We start from the raw sequence: 25,947 nt of genomic DNA on the forward strand, positions 1-25,947 counted from the left end.
TGTGAGCTACACCTGGGTGTGTGCAGAGAAATGGCCAAGACTGAAAAGACAGAAATTTTCTAGAGGACATAATGACAATTAGCTTGACAACTGCTAATTATTTGGTGCTATGTAACAAGTATATCTCAGCAGGCCTGGGGAGTTTGAGGCTGCTCCATTGAATGGCCCAGCCCTGAGCAGGGCACTGCTGCTAGAACTGGCACAGCAAGGTGGGGCAAGGGCTGGCTGCAGGCTGGCACAGCTGGGCTGAGACAGGCACCAGGGCTCAGGGCAGGAGGGGGACTGGACCAGCTGCTGGGCAGAGAGGGGAAGGGTTAACCCTTTTTGTAGCAGAGAGGGGAAGGGTTAACCCTTTTTGTAGCAGAGAGGGGAAGGGTTAACCCTTTTGGTAGCAGAGAGGGGAAGGGTTAACCCTTTTGGTAGCAGAGAGGGGAAGGGTTAACCCTTTTGGTAGCAGAGGGGGGAAGGGTTAGCCCTTTTGGTAGCAGAGGGGGGAAGGGTTAGCCCTTTTGGTAGCAGTGAATTGTTAGATCAGACCAGGTGACATCTGAATCCCCATCTTAACAGTGCCCTACCCTTGCAGTTTCACTTGGCTGTGTTATGCCATCCTAAAGTCTTTTGCTGCTGTGTTGCACAGTGTTTATTCTTTCTTGAAAGATGCCATTCAGGCTGCCCCAGGAGGGTGCATACTTTGCCTAGAGAGTCTGGCACATAGATACATGTTTAGCTCAGAAATCCAGTGTTCCAAAAAAGGGAAATTATAGAGGTGAGGAAACCAAGAACAGAGAGGTTCACAGAAACACCAAGTCTGATTTTCACACTTCCCAGAAGCAACACAGAGAAAGTTAAAGCATGGTGCTGCCTTATTATTTTTAATTAGTATTGCATCCCCAACACACCATGACCTGCTTTTTGCTTTGCTACATACATGTTGCATGATGTGTGACCTCTCAGTGTTTGTTCCTGTCTAATTAATCCAGGTTTGACTGCTACAACCTATGAGTTGTCCACCAGCTTTGTACATGATATAACTCCTGGAGTTCTATTTTTTTTTTGATATCTAGACCCAATTGCTAAGGCAAGATTGAAATTCTGTTTTGTTTTTGGTTGTTGGCTTGGGTTTTTTTTTAATTGCTTAATGTGCTTGGGCAAATGAAGAACAGATTTTTGGGTGCCTTTCTGGTTATAAATTGTAATTAGGAAAACCTTTGCTATCTCCCAGAAGAAGCCTGCTGGTTACTGATATTGGAGTGTGTGGCATTTGTACTCTGATTTAATGAGAAGGCACATGCCAAATCCTGTACCAGGTACTTGGGTTAAACTTACACAACTTGGTCTGTACCAATTACTTGGTTTAAACTTACACAACTGAAGTTTTGTGCAGCATTTCCCATTCCAAGGGGAAATGATACCACAAAAGGATTTAATGAATTGTGTACCTGCAAGAGCAATAGAGCTCCCAAAATGCTTGGTCAACTGAACTGCTTGTCCTGTAAATGCAGCAGTAAAAGCTCTGCTGCTCCTCATTTCCTAAGCATGGCCAGAGCCTGCAAATCAGTTTTCACAGTGAAAAGGTGACATCAGACATAAATGGGAAACACGTGCAGATGTGGTGGATTGCAATTTCGGAATGCCTAGTTGTGATCCCATGGCTTTTGCATTAGTTTTGTTCATCTGAAGGCTATCAGTGACTTTCCTGGTACAGAATCAGACCCTAATTACTAAAACAGTGAGCTCAGCATGGCACTTGGAGATATGCTTCCATTGCTGAGGAAAGAACCTTGTCTGCTCTTTGATTTAAGTTCTGCTGGACAGTAAGATTAGCTCTTGATGTTAAGCTAAGTGAGTGGTTCATTCATCATTTATTTATATTTGTGCTCATAGCTTGAATCTGGGTTTTGGGGGCTTGTACTGGAGATTCTCTCTCATTCCAGGAGTTTTCCAGCCATCTGCATCTGGAAATAGGGCTGGGGAGCAAAGCAGGAGGTGATGGTGGTGTGTGCCAGCAGTGCTGCCCTGGGCTGTGGTGCTGTTCTCTGAATGCTCCTTCCCCTGCAGGGGTGGGATGGATGACCTGGGGAAAAAACAGATGGAGCCTCGTGCACTGGACAAATAAAACCACCAGAGGTCTGAATGTGAGGGAAGAACTGCTAATATGGGTGATCTTGTGGGACTTTCCCTGTACCCTGGAAAAAACGGAGCCCTTTTTTTGAGAAGATCTGCAGAATAAACACTGAGGTTTCTTGTCTCTGTAAGGAAGTAACAGCAGTGACAAAGCACAGCTAATAAGGGGAACAAAAAGAGATAAGGAAAGGTGAAGTAGTGAGACAGGGAAAAAAGAGGGTTGAAAGACAAAAGGTGAAGAGGGAGAGAAAGGTATCAGATTTCTTTTGGCATTCATCTGCTCTGTATATAGAGTTTGAATATATTTTCCAGAAGAGGATTTCCCCTTGCATTTGCAATTCAAAGCTTCTAGCAAATTCCACTGTTTCCCTTGGCACTTCTTCAGCCTCTGTGGATTTTCCAGTTCTGCTTTTTAGATGCAGTGCAATTGTCAAACTGTGCAGCTTTATTTTTTTCTTCCCTGGAGCAACGTGGCTTAAGGTGTACTGTGGCATTCCTCAAGTTTTTGGTTCAAAAACTGAAAAAGTGCAGGGACCTTGTTCCCTTCTCTTTAAAATTTAATTCATGGATGGTCTTTAGGGCTACTTGGATATTTGACAGTGTTTCCTGTCTTTCTTCACTTGCATGAATAAGTGGATAAAAAGATTTGGGATTTTGCATAGTATGGGTAGCTGGTGATGTGCAGCTATTATGTTCAAGGAAAATACCAGTAATGGGGTGGCTGGGACAGGCTCATAAAGATAAATACTATCAAAGGGGATGATGTCCTTGGGATCATATGTAGAGAAATAGACACTTGCTGCATTGCTGCCTTGGGAGCAAAAAGAATTCTAGCCCACATTGCAGCTATTTCCATCTGCCCTGGATGCCTACCCCAAATATTGGTTTTAGCCAGTCAGTCTGAGATCACATCAATAAGAGGATAACAAATGTTGCCTAACAGTGAAGAGTACAGATGGTTGTTTGCTTTATTTTTACTTCTCCTAGTGTATAAAATTAATGATTTTTAACAGAGCTTTGCTTTACATGCACGCTGTTAACAAGCTCAGAACATTTCATATTTGTCAAAGCAGGACTGCAAATAAAACTCTGATCACTGAAGCCTGGCTATCTGGAGAGAATCTTCATGGTGGAGGGCAGAGAAGTAACTAACCTGTGGCTCTTCAAAAGCCCACATGCAGTGAAGATGTGTTAAGAAAGTGAAAATTGTTTCAACTTGCTCTCAGGTGAAGTAGGATGCTGCTAATGCATCCATTACACACGTGCAATAAGGGCTTCCCTAATCACTGCTGTGTTGGGCTGCTGAAAGTATTTGGGGTCAGCTGCAGTAATGGCTAATTGTATTTAGAGGCCCAGCAGCTCCACCAGGCCAAGGGTTTCAAAGGACTGCATGGGAGAATTCTCTTCACAAGAGGCCCCTTTTAGACCCTCTCCAGGTTTGCAGCTCCTTTCCTTTTAGCACACATTCTGGGAAAGCACTTTTATAATCCTGCTTTAGAGTTATTGCAAGTGAATGTGGTGATGGTTCAGTGAAAAAGCATGAAAACAGTAATGGAATTTCTTTCCTTTTTTCTTCTTTCTTTCCTAATAGGCCCTTTAGAAAGTCAGACCATATGTGTAGAAGCCTTATTAACTAGAGGCCAGGTTTAGAAAGAACTGTGGTAAATTACTGAGATGAATTTGAAAATAAACCTAGAAAATGCAGATTTGAGCTCTAAATTAGTACCTTAAAAAAATAATCAGACCTATAATTGCTTGGTGTCTTATGACATTTCAAATAATGTGTGGTATAACTCTTATGAGACTGAAACTTATTAGGTAGAAAAAAAAAAGGAAGGAAATTATTAAAATGCTGCATATTTCACTTTGTAAGAGCTTTCTTAGGAGAGAACTGTAGTTTTGCATTCTGTGCATTTTAATGCATTTATTGCAGAAAATGTGTTTGGATGATCTACATGTGAAATACATAAGAGCATTAAACTGTTTTAGGTAGCTGAAACTTAGAGGAAGCTGAGGGTGGAGGGAGAAGGCATTTCTTCTCCCTCAGTGCAGAAGGCATTTTAAAAAGTAATTCTAAAATATATTTGGTTTGCAAAATTTTCTGTTATTCCAAACTTTTTGCAGGCATGTGCGTTGTAGGGCTGTATTTTTGGTTGGTTATTTTTTTTTTTTTCCTAGCAAGTAGAAAGGATGAAGAACTCAGAGAAACAATGGAAAAATCTTATGAAGAGTTTTATTCCCAGTTCAAAAAAAGGGACTCTGTTCAGATATGATCTTAATTTCCTGTGGATTAAATGACTTTTGTTCAAAGGTCTCTAAAACCTATAATTTTCACCTTCTCATTCATTAGCTGCTCCCTCTGTGGAAGAGGGAAGAGAAAAGCTATTAATTCCCTATTTAGATCACATGGATGATTATACCATAATCTTGAGTGTAAATGTGGTGTATTCCAGAACAAGTGTGCACTGCATGTCCAGTGTGGCTGTGTTCTTTGGAAAGATCATATTTATTGTTTTCCCCCCCAAACTGCTGTTAGCTACAGCATGGTCCAGCTGGTTGAAGCAATACCTTTTCTTTATTTTCCATTAATAGCCTTTTCAGATTTGCCTGTGAACCTGAAAAATCTTTTGACAGAAAACCTGCATAACAAAGTTTGTAGAACTGAAGTGTATCTTTAAAAAAAACTTGTTTTTTTAAATTCATTACTGAGTTAAACGTTGCTGTTATTACTGACATCTCTTGGAAATTGCCAAATAGACCAGGTTTATGGAAAGTAATTTGAGAATTATCAAGAAGGATAGGAAAATTTTACATATTATACAATTTCTCTTAGATATTATAAAGTGCATGTTATTCTTCTAGGTTATAAACTCCTTATATTTTCAATTTCTTAAAAAAAATCTGATTTATCATGTTATGGTTTTTAGATGGCTGCAGAAGGATGATGTTGGCTCTTACATTTACATGTAATGTGTAAATTACTTGTGCACATGTCCCAGTGGGTCAGTGTGGAACTGACGTGTGTACTTTGCCTTAGATTTTCTGAATGTTTCTGCAGATGATGAGTAAGAATTTGAAATGTTTTTGCACTTAAGGATTTGGAAAAAAAAAAACAAACCAGAAATTGATAAACATGTCTGAGATGGCAAGGAATATCTGCTTTATTTTTTTATTTATTTTGGGAGTGCCCCTTAAAGCCTGGACTGGTAACCTTTCAGGCTGAGAGGGACTCTGCCACTGTTTCACTCCATGTGAAACAGCAGCCTTGTAGTGATAAAGGATTCTTCTTTAGCATCCTTGTCTTGGAATGCATCTGAGTCCAAATATCATAAATTACAGAAAATGACAGCTTTTTATTGCATAAATTAATTTTAGGTGTGTATTTTTGCTGTAATAAAAGGCAGTGTTTATATAGAAATGTATTTTTCTCTTATCTTGATAGTTTACTGGTCATGCTAATTGAGCACAGCTCTGTTTCTTGTGGCACCACACAAATTAGTTGGAAATTCTGCTGTGAATTAACACAGGTTTGGCTACAGATGGAATGCAGGCAAGCCATCATCATTATTGTTTAAACCTATTAATATTTACAACTGTTGTTTTAAATCAGATTTGTTTTTAAGTAGCATGATTGCAAGAATCCTTTTGTGTTTCAGAGATGAAAGAAAATGAGTGAAGAGTCAGTTGTTGCATGATTAAAAAAAAAATAACAACAATGAGAGATTGCCACAGAGAATCTCTGCTCTAAGATTTCAGTGATGCTTGTGGAAAAAGGTGGTTTCCATGATTACTTTTGTAGAATTATTAGAGAAAATCCCAGTGGAACTTATTGCCTGAGCTGCTGGAAAAATGGATGGATTGAGTTGTTTGTTAGGTGTGGACTCACAGTGTAAAAGTCTCTTGCTTTCTCGGTTACTTCTAGCTTATCTTAATCAGGACACTGATTATTGAGCTCCCAATTTAGTCTGAATCTCTTTTTGCTCTCTCCTAGATGTGGCTGAATCTGTTGTAGCAATTTCTTTTTTTCAAGCAAAGTCTGATTATAACTGTGGGCTAAGGAGCACGTTCCAAGGCCTGGGGCTTTTGGAGTCCCATGGGATTTGCAGCTGGTGAGATAATGTCAGGTTTGCAAACAGCTGGACACAGCAGGAAGTGAGGTTTGGCATTGCACAGATATCAGGTGATGAGATTGTATAAAGCCCCACCATTCTGACCATCAACATGTACATTAGCTTCTGCACTTGATATTTTTTCATGGACTCAGTAGAAATTCTCCTCTGTGCTGGTCTTGTTTGTATTTTACAAGAAGCAGAGAAATGACTATTGAAAAAAATAAACAAAAACAAACAAAAAACAATCCCCCAGGCTATAGCTCCCAAAGAGATTCTTCTTTTCTTAAGAGTGGGTTTACTGAAAGGGTAGCACTTTGTGTATGAAATGTATTTTGCTTTTTCATTAGGGCTCCAATTAAGTGGTAGAATTGTCATTTTTTGCCTACTGGGCAGAGCTTTGCTTATGATTTGGACACTTAAGTTATTTTCCTTTTTTCAACTATGAAATTCCATCCTCTGAAGTGGAATATTGATAAAGTGAGAGGGGTTACTCACAGATCAAGTACATCTCAGCAGGCTGTCCATGCTTTCTATAAGCTTTGATTTGGGAGTGATTAGTGCCATGTCTGGCAAACTAATGCTAATTTAAAACCCCTTCTGTTCTTGACCCCAATTCTTAAGAGTTGATGGAAGGTACCTGTTGCAACAACTGTGTTTGTAGTGCAGGCACACACACATTTAGAAAAAATTCTGAGCACCAATCAGCAAGTAAACAACTTCTGGTCTTGTCTGATTGTTGCCCATAAAGAGGTTTATAAAGGAGAAAGAAATGAGGCTTCTGAAAGCCTTGGCTGATTAAGAGCTCTGTTCTTTGTATAACAGCAATAAATACAGGACTGCCTAAAATTAGTCACTTAGCTAGTCCTGGTGCTGGCATTTGAAACTTCAGGACACTTTAAGGTCAGAGGCTTCAAAGGTGAAGTATTTGGTAAATAAAACTGCTGTTCAGTATTAAAATATCAGAAATGTAATAGTGAAACAACAGGACAGGGTTCCCTGGACTTGATGGGATTAGCTACTTCATACAGGCTGTATGTGAATCCCTTCCTTTTATTATTTTAGGGAGTAAAGTCCTGTTTGACAGTTTTGCTTCTGCAGGATTTTTTTCATGATGAATCTCTAACATCTGCCATTCAACTTGTTTCTGCCTGGCCAAGAAATTGCTAGGAATTCTGCTATGTTAGAGTAGTTACATCACTGCAGAGGGAAGATTGCTGAACTTGCAAGCTACTTGTTTCTGCTGTGCAAGCATTCAATATTTTGCATGATAACTTAATAAATTTTGTTTCTGTTTAGAGAGATGAGCCTAATAATGAAACAGATATTTAAAAGTTATTTTTAGTGAACATTTAATATGACAAGGGCAAGTTTCAGGCAGGTTAGTAGGAGGTGAGAAGTTTGCAATGTCCTGAGGCATCCACTTCTACTGATCTCTCATACGTGATTAAATTGCTGTTTCTAGATGTAAATCTTGCCAAATAGCTGCTGGCTTTTTAATATAAATTACCCAGATGTAACAGGGCAGAATAGACCTGATAAGCTGTATGAAGGCACAGTGCAAGTTGCTTATGCTCTTCTCCTGGCTAATTGCTTCTATTCACTGCTTAGCAAGAGCTCGCTCCTGTCTTTTTACTGCTGTGAATTGCTTTGCACATAAGCAGCCAGAGCTTAAGGGAGATTTTTGTAAGATGCAGCAACAAACTTTTGCTTCTATTCTTTGTCCTGTTTTTATTTATTTTTAAATGCAAGACAGAATTTCTGTTCCTTAACCGTGGGGTTCTTTTCTGCTAGGCAGGCTTGGCTGATGTGTGGATTCATGGTCTCACTTGTGAGGCTGTGGAATAGGAAAAAGCAGAGTAGCAGGCAGCAATGGCAAGTGACAAGCAGTTTAAGCAGAGGGGCAGAACAGCTGGAGAAGAAATGGAGCTGCTGTTCTGCATCCTGCTGTGTGGGAAATGTGGTGACACAGGAGCGAGTGGACAAGTACAGCACCTTTCTGCAGAATCTTGCTGTGTGAGTGCTTTTGCCTGTGACCTTCTCCCTGCCATTTCTTTGGAGGGGTACAGAAAGGGACAGTGGGCATGGGGCAGAAAGAAAGAGCTATTCTCTCTGCTATGGAAGTCTGTAATTATTTCCTTCCCCCCCACCATGATGGTGGTGCATTTTTAAAGGTAGCTTCTCCCCTCAGGGAAACAGAATTAAGTGCCCAGCTTGGTCGTTTATTGGAGGTGATCTTGGAATGTATGGCAGCTCTGAGACCAGGCATTGTGTGCTGAAGCTGTTTAGTCATTATGTCCTGTAATCAGAGGTAATTGCCTTGGGTGCTGTAGTAGGGCCATGTGAAACTGGGTAAACACAAACCAGCCTAATAGAACTTAGGTTAGTATGAAAAATTAAAACATAAGGAGAATGCATTCATGGCAACTTTCTAACTCTTCCACTCTGCCTTTTCACCTCTGTCCTGTTGCTCAGTGCTCTGAGGAGGGTGTCCCTGGCACCCCCTTGTCCTGTTTGCCTTCCCCCTTCCTGGTGAGGTCAGGAGGAAATGGCAGCTGCTCTTCCTCTTGGGGCTCCCAGAACGTGCTGGGGGTGAATGCTGCCAGTCCTCTCAGGAGAGGGTGCTGAGAGCAGACTTGTGCTGGTGACAAGCTCCTTTCTATGCCTAGGGAGCTGTACACAAACTTCCTGCTGTTTTCAGGCTTATTCAGCAGCAAAGTGAGGCAGGGGGACTGTGGCAGCACTCGTGGCAACTGAGCAGCTGGCTGGGGACTGCAGTTTGCAGGAGTTTGACCCTAAACATTCTGTCAAGACCAAAGTGACAAGTTTGAACCCACAGATAGCAGTGAGGCTTTGCTTTGTTCCTCCCTCCTTTACTACAGCCTCTTACCTGTATCCTCTCTGGGACATGGGTATCAGTACCAAATTTGAAACACTGAGTTGTCAAAACCAATCTTGTTGTCTATATTTTTTTTTTTTTAATCTTTGGTGGCTTTATGTTACACAGTATTTGTTTTTATTAAGATTCGTGTCACTTGGGTCTGAAAATGAATCTGAAAGAAGTCTGTGCCCGTTTGGTGTGTGTGCCTCACTGCTCTGTACCCCAGCACAGCTCTCCCAGTGATATCTCTTATTTCTCTCCAGCTTTTGCTGGCTCTCTCTGAAACAGGGCACTTTTTAAAGGCACATCTCCCATGAAGTCACACTTTCCAAGCTCATCTTCCTGCTCCATACTGCAGTTCTGGTTGGAAAGAGGGGTTGAGCTTGGCTGGTGTTGTATGCAGGGGACATGAGCAGCCAGCAAACCCAGGTCCAGGCTCTGTGGTCTTTACAGCCCCAGCCCATGGACTAGAACAGGCAGGAGGGCCAGCCCAGAGTGAGGACTGACAGATCTGAGAGGTTGGTGTGGGAGAAGCATGGCACTTTTATGATGGCTGGAGCATGCATGTCTCTGCACAGAGCCTGAACTCTGTTTTCCTGCTGAAACATGTCTGGGGATTGGAATGTGTGTGTGAATAAACACTCTGATCCATGTTAGTTGTTTCTAATGTGAGCCACTTCTTAAAGAGTGATCTGGGAGACAAACACACACTTAGAGAGGTGCTCTCTGCTGTTCCTTTTGAAGAAAAAAATTTCCATGTCCTGCCCTCCTTTATCCCCAAGAACAAACTCAGGTGAAAAAGTCTTTAGTTGCTATAAAGTCCTATCACAACCTTGTAAAACAAAACCCTAAGGCCCTTCTGTTATCATCTCATTAGAGGCTTAAATGAAAGGAAATTGAGAGTTAAGGTTGTATCTGGCTGAGTCATTGTCTCAGACCAATATATGTGCAAGCAGATGTGGAATACTTTGTGTTTAAGGTTCAAATGCTCTGAGCAATTGAATTATTCAGTTCTTAAAGGTGTATGGGAAATACACTAATAAATATTGGCCATAAGGGTAGCATAGCCCTGGGGTGGAGGTGCCAATAGCCCTGTATTTATCCTCTTGCCAATCCTCAATAACCATCTCAGGATCTCTGTAACTATTCAGTATTCCTATTGAAATAAGTTCTGTTTAATTATAGCTGAATTCTGGTCTTGGTCTCATGAGTGTTCATGTTTTCTGGAGGATGGGTTTCAGTTCTATTCTCTCACCAAAGATATTTAATAAGTATTTAAAACAGGACTTCCTCTGGCTATGGTGTAAGTTGGCCCTCCAAGTGCAATGTGATAAAGAATTAGTGGAGAAGACAAAACCCCAGGACATCCTTTCAGGTACAGGGAGAGGAAAGGCTTTCCCTGAGCCTCCTTTTATGCTGGCAATGTGGGTTAGGAGAATTTGTATGTAACCCTTGACTTTTAATCTGGTTGGCTCTGTACACCTCAGAGGTGACAGTCTGAAGGAGTCTAAAGTGCTTTAGGCTGTGTTTATTTTAAGGAAAATGTGCATTTTATTTGGGCTACACTTACACACTGATAGTGTGTGGCAATTTCAGTTTAAAAATTTGAGATGATGCAAAATCAGCCCCTCTTTTACAGCTTAATTGAGTTGCATGAGGTTCCTTGACAGAAAAACAGAGTTGCCAGTATTCTGCATTTCACTGCTGTTGGCCTGTACTTGGGGAATAATATGTTCATGAAAACTAGAAAGAAAAGAGGCATCCCACACAATCATCACATCTCACAAACTGATCCTCCTGCAGTGTCCCATTTTATTCATGCACCCAGTTCTTACATTAAAAGCAGACAGGTACTGCTGAGGAAGGGTGTTTTAGGGTACTGTGCAACCACCTTTTCCCATTTCTGTGCTCCTCTACCTGGGAGTGTGGTCTGAGCCCCTGCCAAAGAGGGCGTTGGGATTCCTGTCCCCCTCCCAACTCCCCCAGGGAAAATGCCTGTCCCCATTCCCAGGATCTGCACAGGAGGTGGGAAGCTGATGGGAATTTTTGTGTGCCCTGCAGAGTGTCTGTGCTTCTATTTCTGACTGACAGCCGAGATGAATTATTAGAATTTGTTGTGTAAGAAAGTGCAGATTACTTTGTGTGCAAATGAGACATGAACTGCCTTAATTAAATCCCAAGAACTGATTTATTTAGAAGAAACCCCAAAAATGCTGAAATTTGCAGGGTCATAGTCATAAGGAAAAAATGTGTGATTTGTTTAAAAAAAATACACCAAACAAAACCCCAATTGTTTTCCCTAAATTGATTGCAAATGTGCAAGTATAAGTAACATTTGGGTTTCTTTAACAAACTCCCAAGTGATTCAGCAGTTGCCAAGGTAACAGTGCTACTTTTAATAACAATAAAGATAGCATATAAAACTTCCACACATTTCATTGTCTAAGATAATGCTGCACTAATGCTGTAATAACATTATTAGAATGTACTTTCTTTTACCCATTGAGAAGCATGTCTGGTTCATGAATTGGCTGTACAGTAGCATCTATCACACTGGGGTCTGGGCTCATCAGGGCTCCTGGATACTGCAGTGAGGTGAAGAAATAAAAAAGGTTTTTGTTGCTCCAAATCCATTTTTTAGAAAGACCTTGTTGATTTTTGCTTTTTGAGGTTGTCACAGTAGCCTGTAGTTGCCCTTTGTAAGTTAGCTGAATATTACTGATCTCTTCAATGCAAAAGTATCAGTATAAGCAAGTCCTGCAGATAGTCTTCAAGACCAAGCTATATCTCATAAAACATTGAGGATACTCTTCTATTATTCATGGGAAGATGTGCATTACTAAAGAAAATTCAGGGTTTAGTACTAAAATTTTGTTGTTCTTGCCTGCTTTAGAACTGCCCTGTTCAAGTCTAAATGGATGCCTTCTGTTGTGCTTTTTTTTGGTTCCCCCTCCACCCCTCTTGAAATTTGAGCTTCTAGAGAACTTTGGCAGACAGCTCACTGTGGTTACTCTGCATATAAACTCCTAGGTCTGGGTGGATTATTTGCATTCTGAATATTTGACCTCATGTTTCATTCTCACTGAGTTTTTCACCTCTCTATCAAGGTTTTGGCACTTCACAAAGGAGAGAAACCTGTTTCCCTGCTTACTTCTGCAGTCAGATCTGTGATTTTTGAAGATAATTTTTCTTCTGGTCTCTGTAGTGGTGGCAATGAATCTTTTTATTAAAAGGCAGAAAAAAGATTCAAGTGCCCCTTACTGGACTTGTAGACTGTTATTTTCTTCTTAAAAAACAGCCCTCTTTCAGCTTTTTAATATTTTAGTTTTGAGGAAATTGCATGAGTAGCTGTAGTCAACTGTGTGCCTCCATCTGGGCTTCTGGTTAATGCTATGTTGGTCTAAAGGCAGGTTATTCTAAATTTAAAAAAACAAACAACCCCCCCTCATGGGCTGAAGACATGAAATGTGGAGGGAGGAATCACTTGCCCATTTATCATCTTTGCCAGTACTGACTCCCTTGGTTGGTCATCTCTCACCAACACTTATTGACCTTGGGGAGGTCCATTAAATGACAGTTTCTGTCATCTACAGAAGTGTCAAGTTCAGTGCAACAATAGATTTTTGAATCTAACAGTTACTGAGAATTGTGGAGTGCTCCCAGTAAATGCAAGTGTCACTCCATTCTTTACAAAGAATCCAGTTATTTCCAGGACATCTGCCTGAGCTGCTGACTGAGGCCTCCAAACCAGCCCTGATGTGGACACAGGGCTCTGGACCAGTGTCCCTTGCTCAGCTGGGGACCTTCTGAAGGTCTTGAACAGATCTTGGAGCACCCAGGGCCCAGAGGAGGGCATGGTTTTGGATGCCCATCCTGAGATGTCACAGAATATCTTAGAGCTGAACATGATGTCCAGGGACATCTTTGTCCTAATCCATGCTGCTGGCAGCACTGGAAACCCTGCTATGCTGCAGATGTGAGATCTTTAGTACTAGCTCTCTTGTGCAACATAGCTAGTGTCTGTAATGGAAGGATTGGATACTTCAGCATGAAAGCTGTGTGTTTAAATTTGTATTTTTAGCTTTGTCTAAAGGTTTTCATTACATGAAATGAGAGGCTGCTTTATCTGATGTAATTTTATGAGCATATTTTATCCACGACAGCATCCATTACTCAATATTTACCTTAGATAAGCTAAGTTAGGGAGAAAATTATCCTGGAGCAGAGAGTTTGCTGAAGACCTCTTGACCCAGTGAAATCTTCCTTTTATTTGGCCTATATGCAGGAGTCTGTTCCAACTTGATTTTGTCAGTCAGATTCTTTTTTGCTTACAGGAAGGTGCTTTGGGGCAGGGATTGTCTTTTCTGGTGTGCTTGCACAGAGCTTAGGACAGTGTGGTCCTTGTCCCTCGTGGGGCCATCTAAGCCATGCTGTAAAGCAGCCAATGGCTGGCTGAAGTTGAGAAGCGTCTCTCAGGAGCTTATTTACTTATTTCTAAAGAATTATATTTCCAGGCAGGTAAAGGAAGAGCAGAGCAGTGGTGACCATTAATCATTATTATTTTGTCCATGCTGCTCCAGTCTATGAGAACAGACTGGAGCAGGGAGTATAACTGACACAATTTACTGGCTGAAAAACAACAATAACAATTTCATCTCTGGACAAGATAAAGAGTTTATTTATCTTTTCACCTTTGTTCTGTCAAAACTTATTTTTAGGATAAGTATCTGGTGGGCTGTACTTTAAGAAGTGCAGAGCAGTTTTTCCTTCACAACAGGCTTCATTCCTTAGGATTATAGTAGAGAGTACTTGTGCTTTAAAAAAACCCCTCAACAAAACACTCTCTAAAACAAAACTATCTCACATTCTGCCTCTCTGTCCAGGCATGCATACACTAAAAGTGAAAATCTGCCATTTCCAGATAAATTGGTTGTCTAGTGGCCAAAGACTGATGTAATAACAGACTGATGGATTCAAGATGTAATTTTCCCCATCTTTATGGCTTTAATGTTTGGCTGGCATTCCTCCTCCTGTTATCTGGTTTTACCTCAGTGCAAATATTGATAATATTCCTTGTGTGAGAGAGTCAGTCCTTTATTTCACTGCAGTTGTCCATTCTTCCTTTATTTCAGTGCAGTTCTCTGCTGGGTGTGTTAACTCAATGGAGTCTGTGGCTTGGTCCTAGCCTGCAGCAAAAAAGAAAATGTGTTTTAGCTTCCTTTGGCATTTATTGGTAAGGAAACAAGTGTTTTAAAGTATTTTGAATTGTCTGATTCTCCTTTGTCAATTTGCAATGTGCAATTCCTGTGCTCAGTGCTCACCTTCTGAGCAATGGCCTCAGTCTTTCCTGCTCTTTGCTGAACACATCTGGGAGTTGATCTGCTGAGGTGTCACTGGGTATTTTATCTCCTAATGTTTATGCTGGTGATCAGCACCCTGTCTGCCCCGGGCAGACACTCCACATCTCACTTTGAAATGCAATGAAATGTCTGGACCCAATCAAGTGATGCTGGAAATAAATGCTCAAACAACTCAAACAAAGTCTTGGAGAAAAAGGGGCTTGGAGGGCCAAGAGGGAAAGGTTTAAATCGGTGTCAAATGAGTTTTACTGAGTTTTACTTGGATTAATGGGCTTCTGCAGATTCATTAGTGGGTCTGCCAGTAGGATGCTGCTACATTAAAACACAGGCCTGCCCAGCCTTGGAGGGAAAAGCAGAAAGAAGCCTAAATCCAGTTAAGGACTGAGTTATCACAAACCTTTGTCTTTGCCTAATTAGGAGTAGCACTGGACTAAGGGTGTGTTTAAAACTTCCTGATGAAACTGTATGCTCAGCAGAAAAAAAATAGTGGGAATTACTCTAATTTTAAATTATAGGTGGCTGTGAATGGAGCACTGATACTATTTAGATGTTTTATTATGGATGATATAGTAACTTATTTGAATTCAGGATAAGCTTAGGTGATATTTTGATCAAGTTTCATTCAGAGATGATACTGTTTGGGAGCAGAGCTGGAAAATACTCTCCTTTTATTTTTCAACTGCAAATAAATGTGCTACTCTCAGTGGCTGCTGTTCACTGCTTTAGTCACAAACATGTTTTGTTTCTTTTCAACATGAACTACTTGCTAATTGATCTGCTGTCTACCCTTTGTGGTGGATGCCTTTTCACTTGGCTCACAGCATATGACTTTTTAAACCATTTTAAGTTAGCTTTTTTCCAAGCCATTTTAAGTTAACTTTAAATAGATCCTGCATCTTGTGGCATACTGATAGCTGTAGGACTGTTCTTGTTTGGAAATCCTTCAAATCCCCCATCACCACCTTACCAATCACTAACAAAGAGCAGCACAAGCCAATGCTTGTACCGTTGGAAGCACTTGCTAACAATTGATTCTAGAGTTTGATCAGCTCCATCAAGCAAATAAAATTTGCACAGATCAGTGGAAGATAGTTGTTTTTATTAAAAAGATTCAATTGACTCTTAACCCACCTAAGCTGTTGTGTGCCAAAGAGATTTAGAGCCTCATGATGAAAGCTTGAAAGGGCTGATTATGACAGCAGCCGACCCCTTGTGCCTGAGAAGTTCATTAGAAGGCAGGATGAACTGGTCACAGGGTCCAGACCTGTGCTGGGAGCAGGAAGTTGATGTAATTCAGCTTTCATGGTGTCGGAATATGGAAAGAGGAGGGTGCTGAGAGGTGCTTAGTATGTGTAGACAACAAGCTACTCAAGGCTGCAAAGTATTCAGGAGCAAAGATAGGGTTGAAAAAAACTGTCTAGCAAGTTAAGATGTCTAAGGCTCATTATTGCTGTCACTGAGTGGTTTAGTCCTATTTTTCAAGGTTTCTTAGAAAATATTTTCTATGGCATGCCATGCATGGTCGTGCCAATTGCCTGAGAGAGAGCCTGGGACTGGAATATGTAGAGTTGTGAATTTTGTCTGATCATAAATCACTTCACTGAACATGGTGTGGCAGTTATTGACGAAGATCAAAGATCTTTGGCAACTGTGTGTTGTTTCTGCCAGTAGGTTTTTTTAGTAATGTTATAAATTACCTTTTAAAAAAATTGGAAAGGAATTAAGGATAACCATTCCCAGTGATTCTCAGAACACCATTTTGTCTTTGACTTGGTAGTCATGTAAAAACTATTGTACAGGCATTTGAGAATGCAACTTATCCAAGGAAATTGTTCAGAAAAACATTGCTTTTAAATACTTGAATATGGTAAAACTAGGTAACTAGAGATTTTTGTTACAAAAGTGGTATTGATTGGGGTAATACTGTTACTATTATTTATTGTTAGTGGTTGAAAAAGCAGCTTGGAAACATTAAACTGTGGGAGCAAATAGATTCATTCAAAAGAAGTCTGAGATTTAGAATGGAGATGCAAATCTGGCTGGATTTATAAGTCTTACTCAGGAAATGGGAACTATAGGACATTAGTATATGCCATACAAGATAACCACATTTTCTGGAAAAGGAGGTAATGCAGAAACAACATCTGTGGTAAGACTCTTTGCTGTATCTGTTATGGTCTCCCTTGCATTATAGGTAAAGAATTTCAATGCCAGTGATGAACTTCAAGTAAATAAAAAAAAAGCAGCAACCCCTTGGGTAAGTGGAAGGCTGTCTTTTCTCCAGTGGCCTCTCTGAGACCACAGGAGGCAGGAGGTCATGACAGCTGGTCTGATTTCAAGGTGCCTTTTCTAGCTGTGGTGGACAGCTGCTTGACTTTGGCTTGGGGAGTTTTCTCTAAGGAATGAATGGACAGATAATCTGGAAGGAGAGGGAAAAGTGATCTGCTGAGTGCAGTCAGAGGAGAGGTTTTTGGACTGTGGTACGTGGTGGGTAAGGAGTGGCAGGAGAGGGAATTAAGAGTGAGGAGCTTGTGCAGAGAGCAGGGATCCCTCAGCCCAGACTCAGGCATAAGAGGAAAGGCTTTTGAAGGATTAGAATGTGCTGGGGAGAACTCAGATTCTGTTGCTTGCCTTCAAATGCAGGAAATGGCCAGAAAACTTTTTTTTAATATTGTCACTTTATTGTCACTTTAAAATTCAGTGTTGCTTTTTGGTGGAGTTTCGTGCTGATGACATGGAAAAATGTTGCATTGCTTGTTCTTTCTTTGTGTGACCCTTTGTGAAAGTGTGTCTATGGATTTTTTTCTGTGAGTGTTATCTTTTGCAAGCAGTGTTGTCAAGCCAGCTTGTCATGTTGTTAGGGAATTTTGGACTGGATGGTGGATCATACTGGTAATACTTCTGGATTAAAACCCTTGGGATCTGACAGAACTGAAACATGTTCTCTCCATTTTCCTGCTCAGTCTACAATTATTTGCATGTTTTGACTTTTCTTTTTGTGTGTGTGTGTTTTATTTCTTTTTTTTCTCTTGCTCAGGAGCCCCCTGGGCACAAAACAGAGTGCCACAGACACAAAGTGTGCTCTGTGGCTGTCTCCAGCCTGTGATGTTTTCCCCAGGCTGGAGAGCAAGGCAGTGTCCCTGCACTGCACTTGTGGCAAGGCTGTGTCTTGCTGGCATTTCACAGATGAAAAACCATCCTTTGTCCTTTATTCTGAGCTCAAGAGACTTGGTTGGCTTTTTTTCCCCTTTAAGAGGAGAGTTGAGCAAACCCTCAATGCACCTGAACTCCCAAGATGGTGATAATTTTCCTTCATTGGTCTGGTTGATATGGCATTCAGTATTTTTTTCTCCAATATTCATTCCCCAATAGAGTAAAGTTCTTGCCATTAAAAGGCTGCATATTCCATTGGAGAGTTGGTTTCTTCTAGGCAAAGGGTGAAATGGAATTTAGACAGAAAACCAGTAAAGAGCTTTGAAGTGTGTCTAATGAAGTGTGTGAAAGATATATTTTTACTTACACTTTGAGTAAACCAGATTTGAACTTTAACTTTCTGCTTTTTCTTTTTGACATTCAGATCAGAAGGACGGTGAGATTACACCAAAATACTTTTGAGTATTTGTTATTCCAATTTTTCTTGAAAGACTCGTACTGTCAAGAGTATTTGTGTGTGAACAGTTTTGCTTTTCTTTCACTTGAATGGAGGATTTTGTTTCAAAGGCCAGCACAAGTAAGACTTGGGTATCTTTTGGTGAAGCATTATTGAAATTTTTTTTTAGGAAACAGCATGTCTTACTTTCATTTTCTGTAAATAAGATTGCCAGGCTATAGGAAGAAAAATCTGGGCTTTCAGTTTAAGGAGCTCTTTATTGCCATAAAACTGTACACCTATAATTATCAACCAGTGTTGTAGCTGTTGAAGCTTTTATGACTAAAATGTTCATGCCTTGATTATCTGACTTACAGTTGCAGAACAGGCTATTTAAATCATTGTGATAAAATGAATTGAGCATCGTGGCACTTAAACCTCTTAAATTCTAAGGGATTTAAAGCACAGACTTTTGAAGTGGTGCCCACTCATCCTGGTGCTATTCATCATGCTTCTCTGGCTCCTTCCCTAACCACTGATAGTACTGCTCAAACAGCTGGGCATTGACAAAACAGGAGTGAAAACACAAGTATTTGATTTAAGTGATGTGTGCAGTGCTCTCTGGGATGAGAGGAATGCCAGGGTGCAGCACAGTGCTATTTGCTCGAGATACTTGAAGCTCTCCTGGAAAATTAATTTAGTAGCCAGTTTTGAAGAGAGGTGTGTTTTAAAGGGGGGCTGAGCAGTGGTAGAGGCTTTTTATTCCCCACTCTTTGAAAATCTTTAGCTGCTGATAAATGTAAGGCTGTTGATCTCTGTTAGGTTTATAATCTGCTGCTGCTTTGCAATGCTCAGCTCTCCGCTGCCACTCTGCTCATGCCTGGAGCAGATTGCATTTGAATTTTCAGAAAAATTGCATTGTATTGGTAGGATGGGCACAGCTGCTGCTTAGACTGCAGTAATTCTCCAGAGTAACACTTGGTTTGCAGGGAGTTATCTGCAAATTTCATGATGAAAATATAACCACATCCACCTTCTAATAATATAAGTGACTCAAGTAGCTTCATTGTTTGAGGTGATTACTGTAAATAGGACTAGGAACCAATGTTTACTTTCGCTTTAATCTCTTCCTCATGATTCATAGGAGCTGGCAAAATTAGGGAATAATTAGATTCTTATTCCAGTATTAGGAAAATTCTATTACTTAGCATGTGGTGTTTCTCTGGTTAGCAGGAGGAATCTGGTTTAAGAAAACGCTTCATCCTCACCTCTTGGTGAAAATGAAATATTACTTCTGACTTTGGTGTGGCTACATCTGCTGGAGAGTGTGTATGAATAGGTAAATTATGCTGGATGCATGGCCTATAAAGTGGTTTTGGGATCATAGGATAACTTAATTCGCATTCATACAGCGACTTTTATCTGATAAACCATAGCTCTAGGGCAGGGATGAGGGCTTTTGGCTAAGGCAGCTCCTTACACCCCTTCTGTAGGCACTGGAGCACTGTGTATCCAGTTCTTCCTTGCTGTTAGCTGACCTGGGTGATCCAAGGTGTGTGATTTGTCCTGCTGTGTGACAGGCACTTCCTTGGGCACGTGTCACTGTGATAGCTCAAGGGATATCCTTTCAGTGACAGCTAATAAGTTTAGATTTTTGTGAGAATTGTCTTTTTTTAGTCAGGACCACGACACTCAGTGATAAATAAAAAGGGGTGCAATGCTCAAAGCCCTTCCAAACCCCTGATTGCAAGTGCTCTTGCAGGATGGGTCAGAGGTAGGAAGGTAACTTTTTTTCCTGTGGGAAACCCTCTTTCACCTACTCCTAGGATGCAGGGTTTCTCCTGGGGGTGAAATAATAATAATAATAATGCTTAATTTCTATCCTATTCTCCCTAGCATTGCCACTCTTCCTTGTTTTAGTCTCCCCTCTAAGAATTTATCCATTCTCCTTTGGAACCTGAATCCCAATTTTCCCCTCTTCTCCTTTATCCCATGTTTTCCTCTAAATATATTTATTTCAATCCTTTAGTCTTCCCTTGCCCTCAAAGGTCCTATGACAATAAGTTTGATGGAAAATCTAGATTCCAACTTGTCATCTGGGCATACTCAGGCAAAAGGAGCTGCTTTGGTAACTGGAAACTCTGTGTGCTGTGCTCTAGGGAGATGATACACATGAAAAACATGCCAAGAAAAGATTAGTCAAGGTCAGGGGCAACCTAGCCTGGACTTGCCTGGGTCAGAACATGAGTCTTATTTCTAAATGCAAGCAAAATATCAGTTTGTGATGTTTTTCTAAGGCAAGGACATTTTGATTTGCATTGTTGCAAAGCTTTTTTTGGCCATGGGTAAAGGTAGATTCCTCTACACAGATTCTGCTCCATAAAGATGGCAGACAGGTATCTCTTGGGTTGATGCAATTGAAATGCACCTCCAGCCTCCTTCCTGTATCCACCAGCAAGCCAGTGGCATCACGAGCAGCTGATTCTTAGGACTGAGTGATGAGTAACCCTTGTGATTGATTTCCTTCTGCTTCTGTGCAGGGCTGATTGTATGAAATGTGTCAGTCTGGGATCCCTGGAGCTGTGAACGTGTTTGATCACATCTGCTGGCAAGCAGAGGCCAGTGGGGTGTGTGAGGGAGAGCTGGCCATGGGTTCAGGTGACTGCTTTCCAGAGTTATTTTCTCTGGCACTGCCTGAGATGAGAAAGTGGGGAATTTCTGAAACCCTGTTTTGCTCAGGCCCAGGCTGCAAGGGAAGGGCATTCCCTCCCACTCTTCCTTTCCTTCCTCTGACTCTCCTCACCTTCTCTATCTTGCCTTAGGGCTAAAAGGGGTCTGGAGAAGGGAAAACAAAGCACCAGAAGGGGAGTGAAGGTGTATGTGGGGTTAGGCAGAAATTAAAGCAGAATTATCTGGAGGGTGGCAAGGAAAGAGCAGAACTGTTCTCGTTGCCCCAGTTTTGGTGGTTTTATTAACTCCATCTGTGCAGTGAAAAAGCAGGAACCCTGCAGATCTCACTTTTGAGCACCTGTGCTGTTCAATGGGTCACTAACTGAGGCCTGGGAAGGTTTGTCAGTCAAGGCTCTTGTCTGCTTGGAACAGCATAAAGATATTTTCAAAGAATTTACTGTTGGTCAGTTTTCCTTTGCAAGCTGGGCCCTCTCCTGGGTGTCTAAACAAGGAGCCTGTTACAACAGCAGAGATCAAGCTCTGTGGTTCAAGGAGTAACAGCCAATTTTGGTAAAATTATTCACATCCAAAGAAGAATAAGCAGGAAATAATTTATTTATGGACTTTTAGCCTTCTCTTGTTGATGAATGCAGATAACTTGCAATCTTTTTGATGCGAAATAAAATCTATAGAGACTTGTAGGCCTCTCTTGTTTGGACAGGTATATGCACAGTTAGTTGGTCATTGAAACCATAATATTAAATGGAATAATGGTTTCACTTTATAAGACATAAAAATCATGGGGTTTTTTGGTTTTCCTAGAAGTGTTCTGATCTGATAATTTTTCTGCCCTTACACTCATCAAGTGAATTATTCCTGGAAGATGAACAAAATAGTTTATAAAATCTTTATGTACATTACTTCCTTTAATTTGAGCGGTTTTGCATGAAACAATTTTTTTGGGGGTGGTATCTTAACCAAAACTAGCTGCTTGCCAAGCTCCACCTTGACCTCTGTTTACCTTTGAGGGCAGCCAGCCTCTCTATTCATCATTTTATGCATTGAAATTAATGGGTTCTGGCTGGTTCAGCAGAAAATGTCTAGTTTCCTGAAAAGCACCCTGAGAGGTTGTTTTAACAGTGCCCTTTGTGCTTGAGCAGACCTGGTAAGTACTAGAAAGTCTCACTCAAGCTGTCCCCTTGGGACTTCCAGCTCTGCTTTGCAGACAAATGAATTTTCTGAACTTTTGGGTTCCTATCCTCACTGAATCTCTGAGCCTCTTTTGAAGCCTGCCTTGTTCTTACAAGAAAACTTAGTAGAGAGGAGGTTTGTTTATGAAAGGATATATTAGACTCCTTCATTTGAAGCCAACAAAAGCAGCTCTCTTTCCCTGGCTGTTCTAATTGATTTTTATTTTTTATTTATTGTTTTGAAGTTAAACAAGTCATAGATTAAAACCCCTTCAGCCCACGCCTCCAGATATTTTTACCACATAGTAAAAATGCAAGCACCAGTGCGAAGAGAAAGCAAACCACTGAAGCTTGGAGTGTAATGTTCCTGCAGATGCTTAGTCTGTGCCTGCTTAAATTGCTCATGGCTGCAGCTCCTCATGGGCTCTGCTGCCATGTCCCTGGGTTTGGGGTGGTGGAGCCAGCAGTGGCAGCCTCAGCTCACACGGAGGTGGCAGCTGTGTAAGGGATGTGAAACTTGTGTTGGTGCAGGGATGAGCATCTGATTGAACAGAAAAGACCCAAAAGATTGTTTTTCAATGGACTTCATCCAGCATTCCACAGGAGGAGTTCAAGTAAGAATACAGTGTCATGGCTTAGAACAAACAGATAATTCCACTTTTGACCCCAATTCCTAAACCTAGAGAAAAATGACAAATAAAAACCCTATTAAAATCTAAAGCTTTGCATTTTCTCCTAACCATCGGCACAAGCTAATTCTTGTCGTGCTTTCAATTTGGTCAGACCTTTGTTAATTGTTGGTCTTTCCTTTGTCTTCCTACTTCACAACTGCTGGTAGCATTTAATGAATTTTTAATGATTAGGCCAGGTCACTTAATAGAATATGAAAGGTCTTGATGAGAGAAGCAGCTTTTTCTACAGTCACATCAAAGCCATCAGAAAAAAGTGGCTTATTTTGTCATTTATTTTGGGCTGCAACACCCCTGTTGAACATATTTAAGTTTGAATCTGTAGCAAATACACATTTTGATCTGTACATTTACAGGCCTCTCCACTCATGGGGCAGGTTCCAGGTCTTGTTCAGCAAAGCAGTGAAGAGAATGATCTTGTGCTGAGCAGAGGGACCAGGGCTGGCTCCTGAGAAGGTTCTTGTGTCCCTCTGGCCAGCCCAGTCCTGGCACCTTCATTTAAAGGTCATCCCTCACCTCCTGACTGCCTTCCCTCAGTGCAGGGGGACACAGAGCTGCTGCACATGTCCATCTGCTTGGTATTCTTCAGAAATATCAAAGGTCAGAGCCAAAGCTAGGTGATCCCACTGACTCTGGGTCTGTATTTATTCCTTATTTGTAAAAGAAAGTTACTTTTAGGAGCCAAAGGTGGGAAGAAACTGTAGATCTTCATGAGGAGACTGGAACAAAATGCTGATCATGAGACTGAATGGAGTTATTGTGTGTGCAGAGAGTTCTTTCTGAACAGATAACAGTTTCTTGATTTCTTGGAGCCCATAAATTTATGCATAATCTTGGCATAGAGCAATATTTTTTTTTTCTTTGGTTCACAATGAAAGTTGTTTAATTTATTAGCAAGGAGATAACTTTTGTTTATATGCCAAGAAGCTGTCTTTGGAAATTATACAGTTTTCTGCATTTGGTGTTGCTAGATAATGGGATTATGTGAAATTTAAAATATACCCATCACTATTGAATATGAGTGATGAGTGCATATGCAGTGAGATTTATGGGGTTTGTGTAGCATCATGGCCATTTCTGTGGCATTTAACTAGCAGTTGCTTGGCTGCTAGTTAAATAAATAAATTATTTAAATATTTTAAAAAACCTAAAGGTGGGGTGTTGGGGAGAAGTTGCTCTACCCAAATGTTATTTGGATTTCCTGACACCCAATGCTTTAAGGAGGTCTTGGATCACACACCACACACACACAGCTTCCCCCAAGCACTCCCCCTGGTAATGTGTGAGGAATATCTACTTAAGGAGTCTGGTAAATGGCTACACTTTCTGGAGGAACTCTTAAGATCATATGAATTAAAATTGATAAGAAGTGTAATCTGAGTTGGTTCTGCTGTAAAAACGGAATCAGTCATTAGCTGTGAGGACAGAGCACTTTGGAACAGTCCATTAAGGCAGGAGATTGCCCAATTAGATATTCACGTGGCAGTTAAAATTGCATCAGAATGTTAACCACTTCCAATTTTTAGTCAAATGCCTTTTTAAACTTTGACTGAAATGTTCTTAGTTCTTGCTGCATGGCAAGAGTGAAAAAAGTGCTTGAAATACTTGTTAAAAATAACCAAAGCCCCACATCCACATTAATTTCATGCCAAGTTGTTCTTTATGTAATTTGAAAGGGCTGTGATATTCAGCTTCAAGTATTGAGAAACTTAAAGGGAATATTAATATGCCCTCATAATATTCCCATATGAGGGAAAATGATGCAAAGATTTCCCTTGTAACCTGAGCTATGAACAAATGTTTTGAACAAACCCATCTTCAACATTTTTAATGCTTTTCAAAGTTTGGGTTTTTTTTTTTTTTTTTTTTTTATTCCTAAGGCAAGGGAAAGAAACTGTAGTTAGGCATTCCAGTTTAATTAACCTTATTTTAAATAAATTTAAATACTATTTGTAATTCTCTTGAAGAAATTACAGCAATCACTTGAGGGGGGTGGGTCTTCACATTATGGTGTACAAATGCTGTTAAATTCAGTCTCCTGAGAGCTCTTGCATTTGTCTGTGTTTTGGTTTTCTTTTCTTTTCTTTTTTTTTTTTTTTTCTCTGTCTTCTGGTTGTTTTTTCCTGTTTTAAGTATTGCTTCAGTAAACAGACAGCTGAAAAGCACCTTGGGCAACTGGAGCCATGGATTCTCCAGGGGGACACATCAGTAGAGTAGCAGTTTTCAGTAAGGTTAATAAGAATAAATTAGACATTGTAATTCTAGAGCCAGATATTTGCAATTGTCTAGTGAAAACAAGACAACAAAGGCACAGGTGAAATTTCCTGGAAGTCTGCATTTGTGCTCTGTGCTCCTGTATCTGCCACACAAACAGTGTCAAGGATATTAGAGCAATTCCTTCAGGAATGACAAGAAATGTTGTAATTCTGAGGCTGTACTAAGAGATGAATGCTTGCAGGGAAAGCTATTTTATTTTAACAAAAATGCCAGGGCTGTTGGTTTTAGGAGCTGATCAGCATCTACATAAACTCTTAGAATTATAATCCCAGCAATGCTGTCAGGACTATGTTTAGAAAGCTTGTTTCTAAATCTTAATAGGAATACTCACAATTAGTTAATTTGAACTATCTTGAAAGTTTTATTCTGCAAAGGATCAACCTGACAATGGCCTTACCTCAAACATGGGGGGCTTCTTTGGGTGGGGGTTGACATGAAAGTGGAGGGAGCTCCTTTTTGCAGGCAGTCAGTATGTTGATATTGACTGATTGTGTAACATTTAATGATATTTAGAGACAGAGGCTTGCTCGGGTAAGGCAGGTCTTCAATGACTGACACTGTGGAACGTGCATATTTTGTTTGGGTTTGGCCTTTATGTGTCAGAATTTAATAAGAAAAAATGAACAAAATAGGCTGTAACAACACTCTTTGTGTTTATTCTGGCAAATGAGGTTACTGCTCTTGCTTGAAAAGTCATGAGGAGAATTGGGTGGGAAAGAACTGGGGATAAGTGTTGTCATTGTTTTATGTCTAGTAGAAACAAAACTGATTTGTCCCTTTGCTGACACTGACATGAGTGCTGTGATCTAGTGCTCTGTTTGCAAGTGTACAGAGCATCATTCCTTTCTAGGGTACTGTGGCACAACCCAGCCACTCTCTGTAGGTCTGTGTTGTGTTGAAAAACATAGGAATTAATAGAGAAAATGTGGTCAGTAGCCCTGTTCAGCCCTTCTGTCCCACACCTTTATCCCCAGGCTAAAACGGTGTAAATTACCCCTCTGTGTGCTGCTCTTAATAAAACTGAAAATGGAAAATCTGTGCAGTGCTTGGCTTCACCT

This window comes from Haemorhous mexicanus, chromosome 13 (genome assembly GCF_027477595.1).
Source record: "Haemorhous mexicanus isolate bHaeMex1 chromosome 13, bHaeMex1.pri, whole genome shotgun sequence".
Classification (NCBI taxonomy): Eukaryota; Metazoa; Chordata; class Aves; order Passeriformes; family Fringillidae; genus Haemorhous; species Haemorhous mexicanus.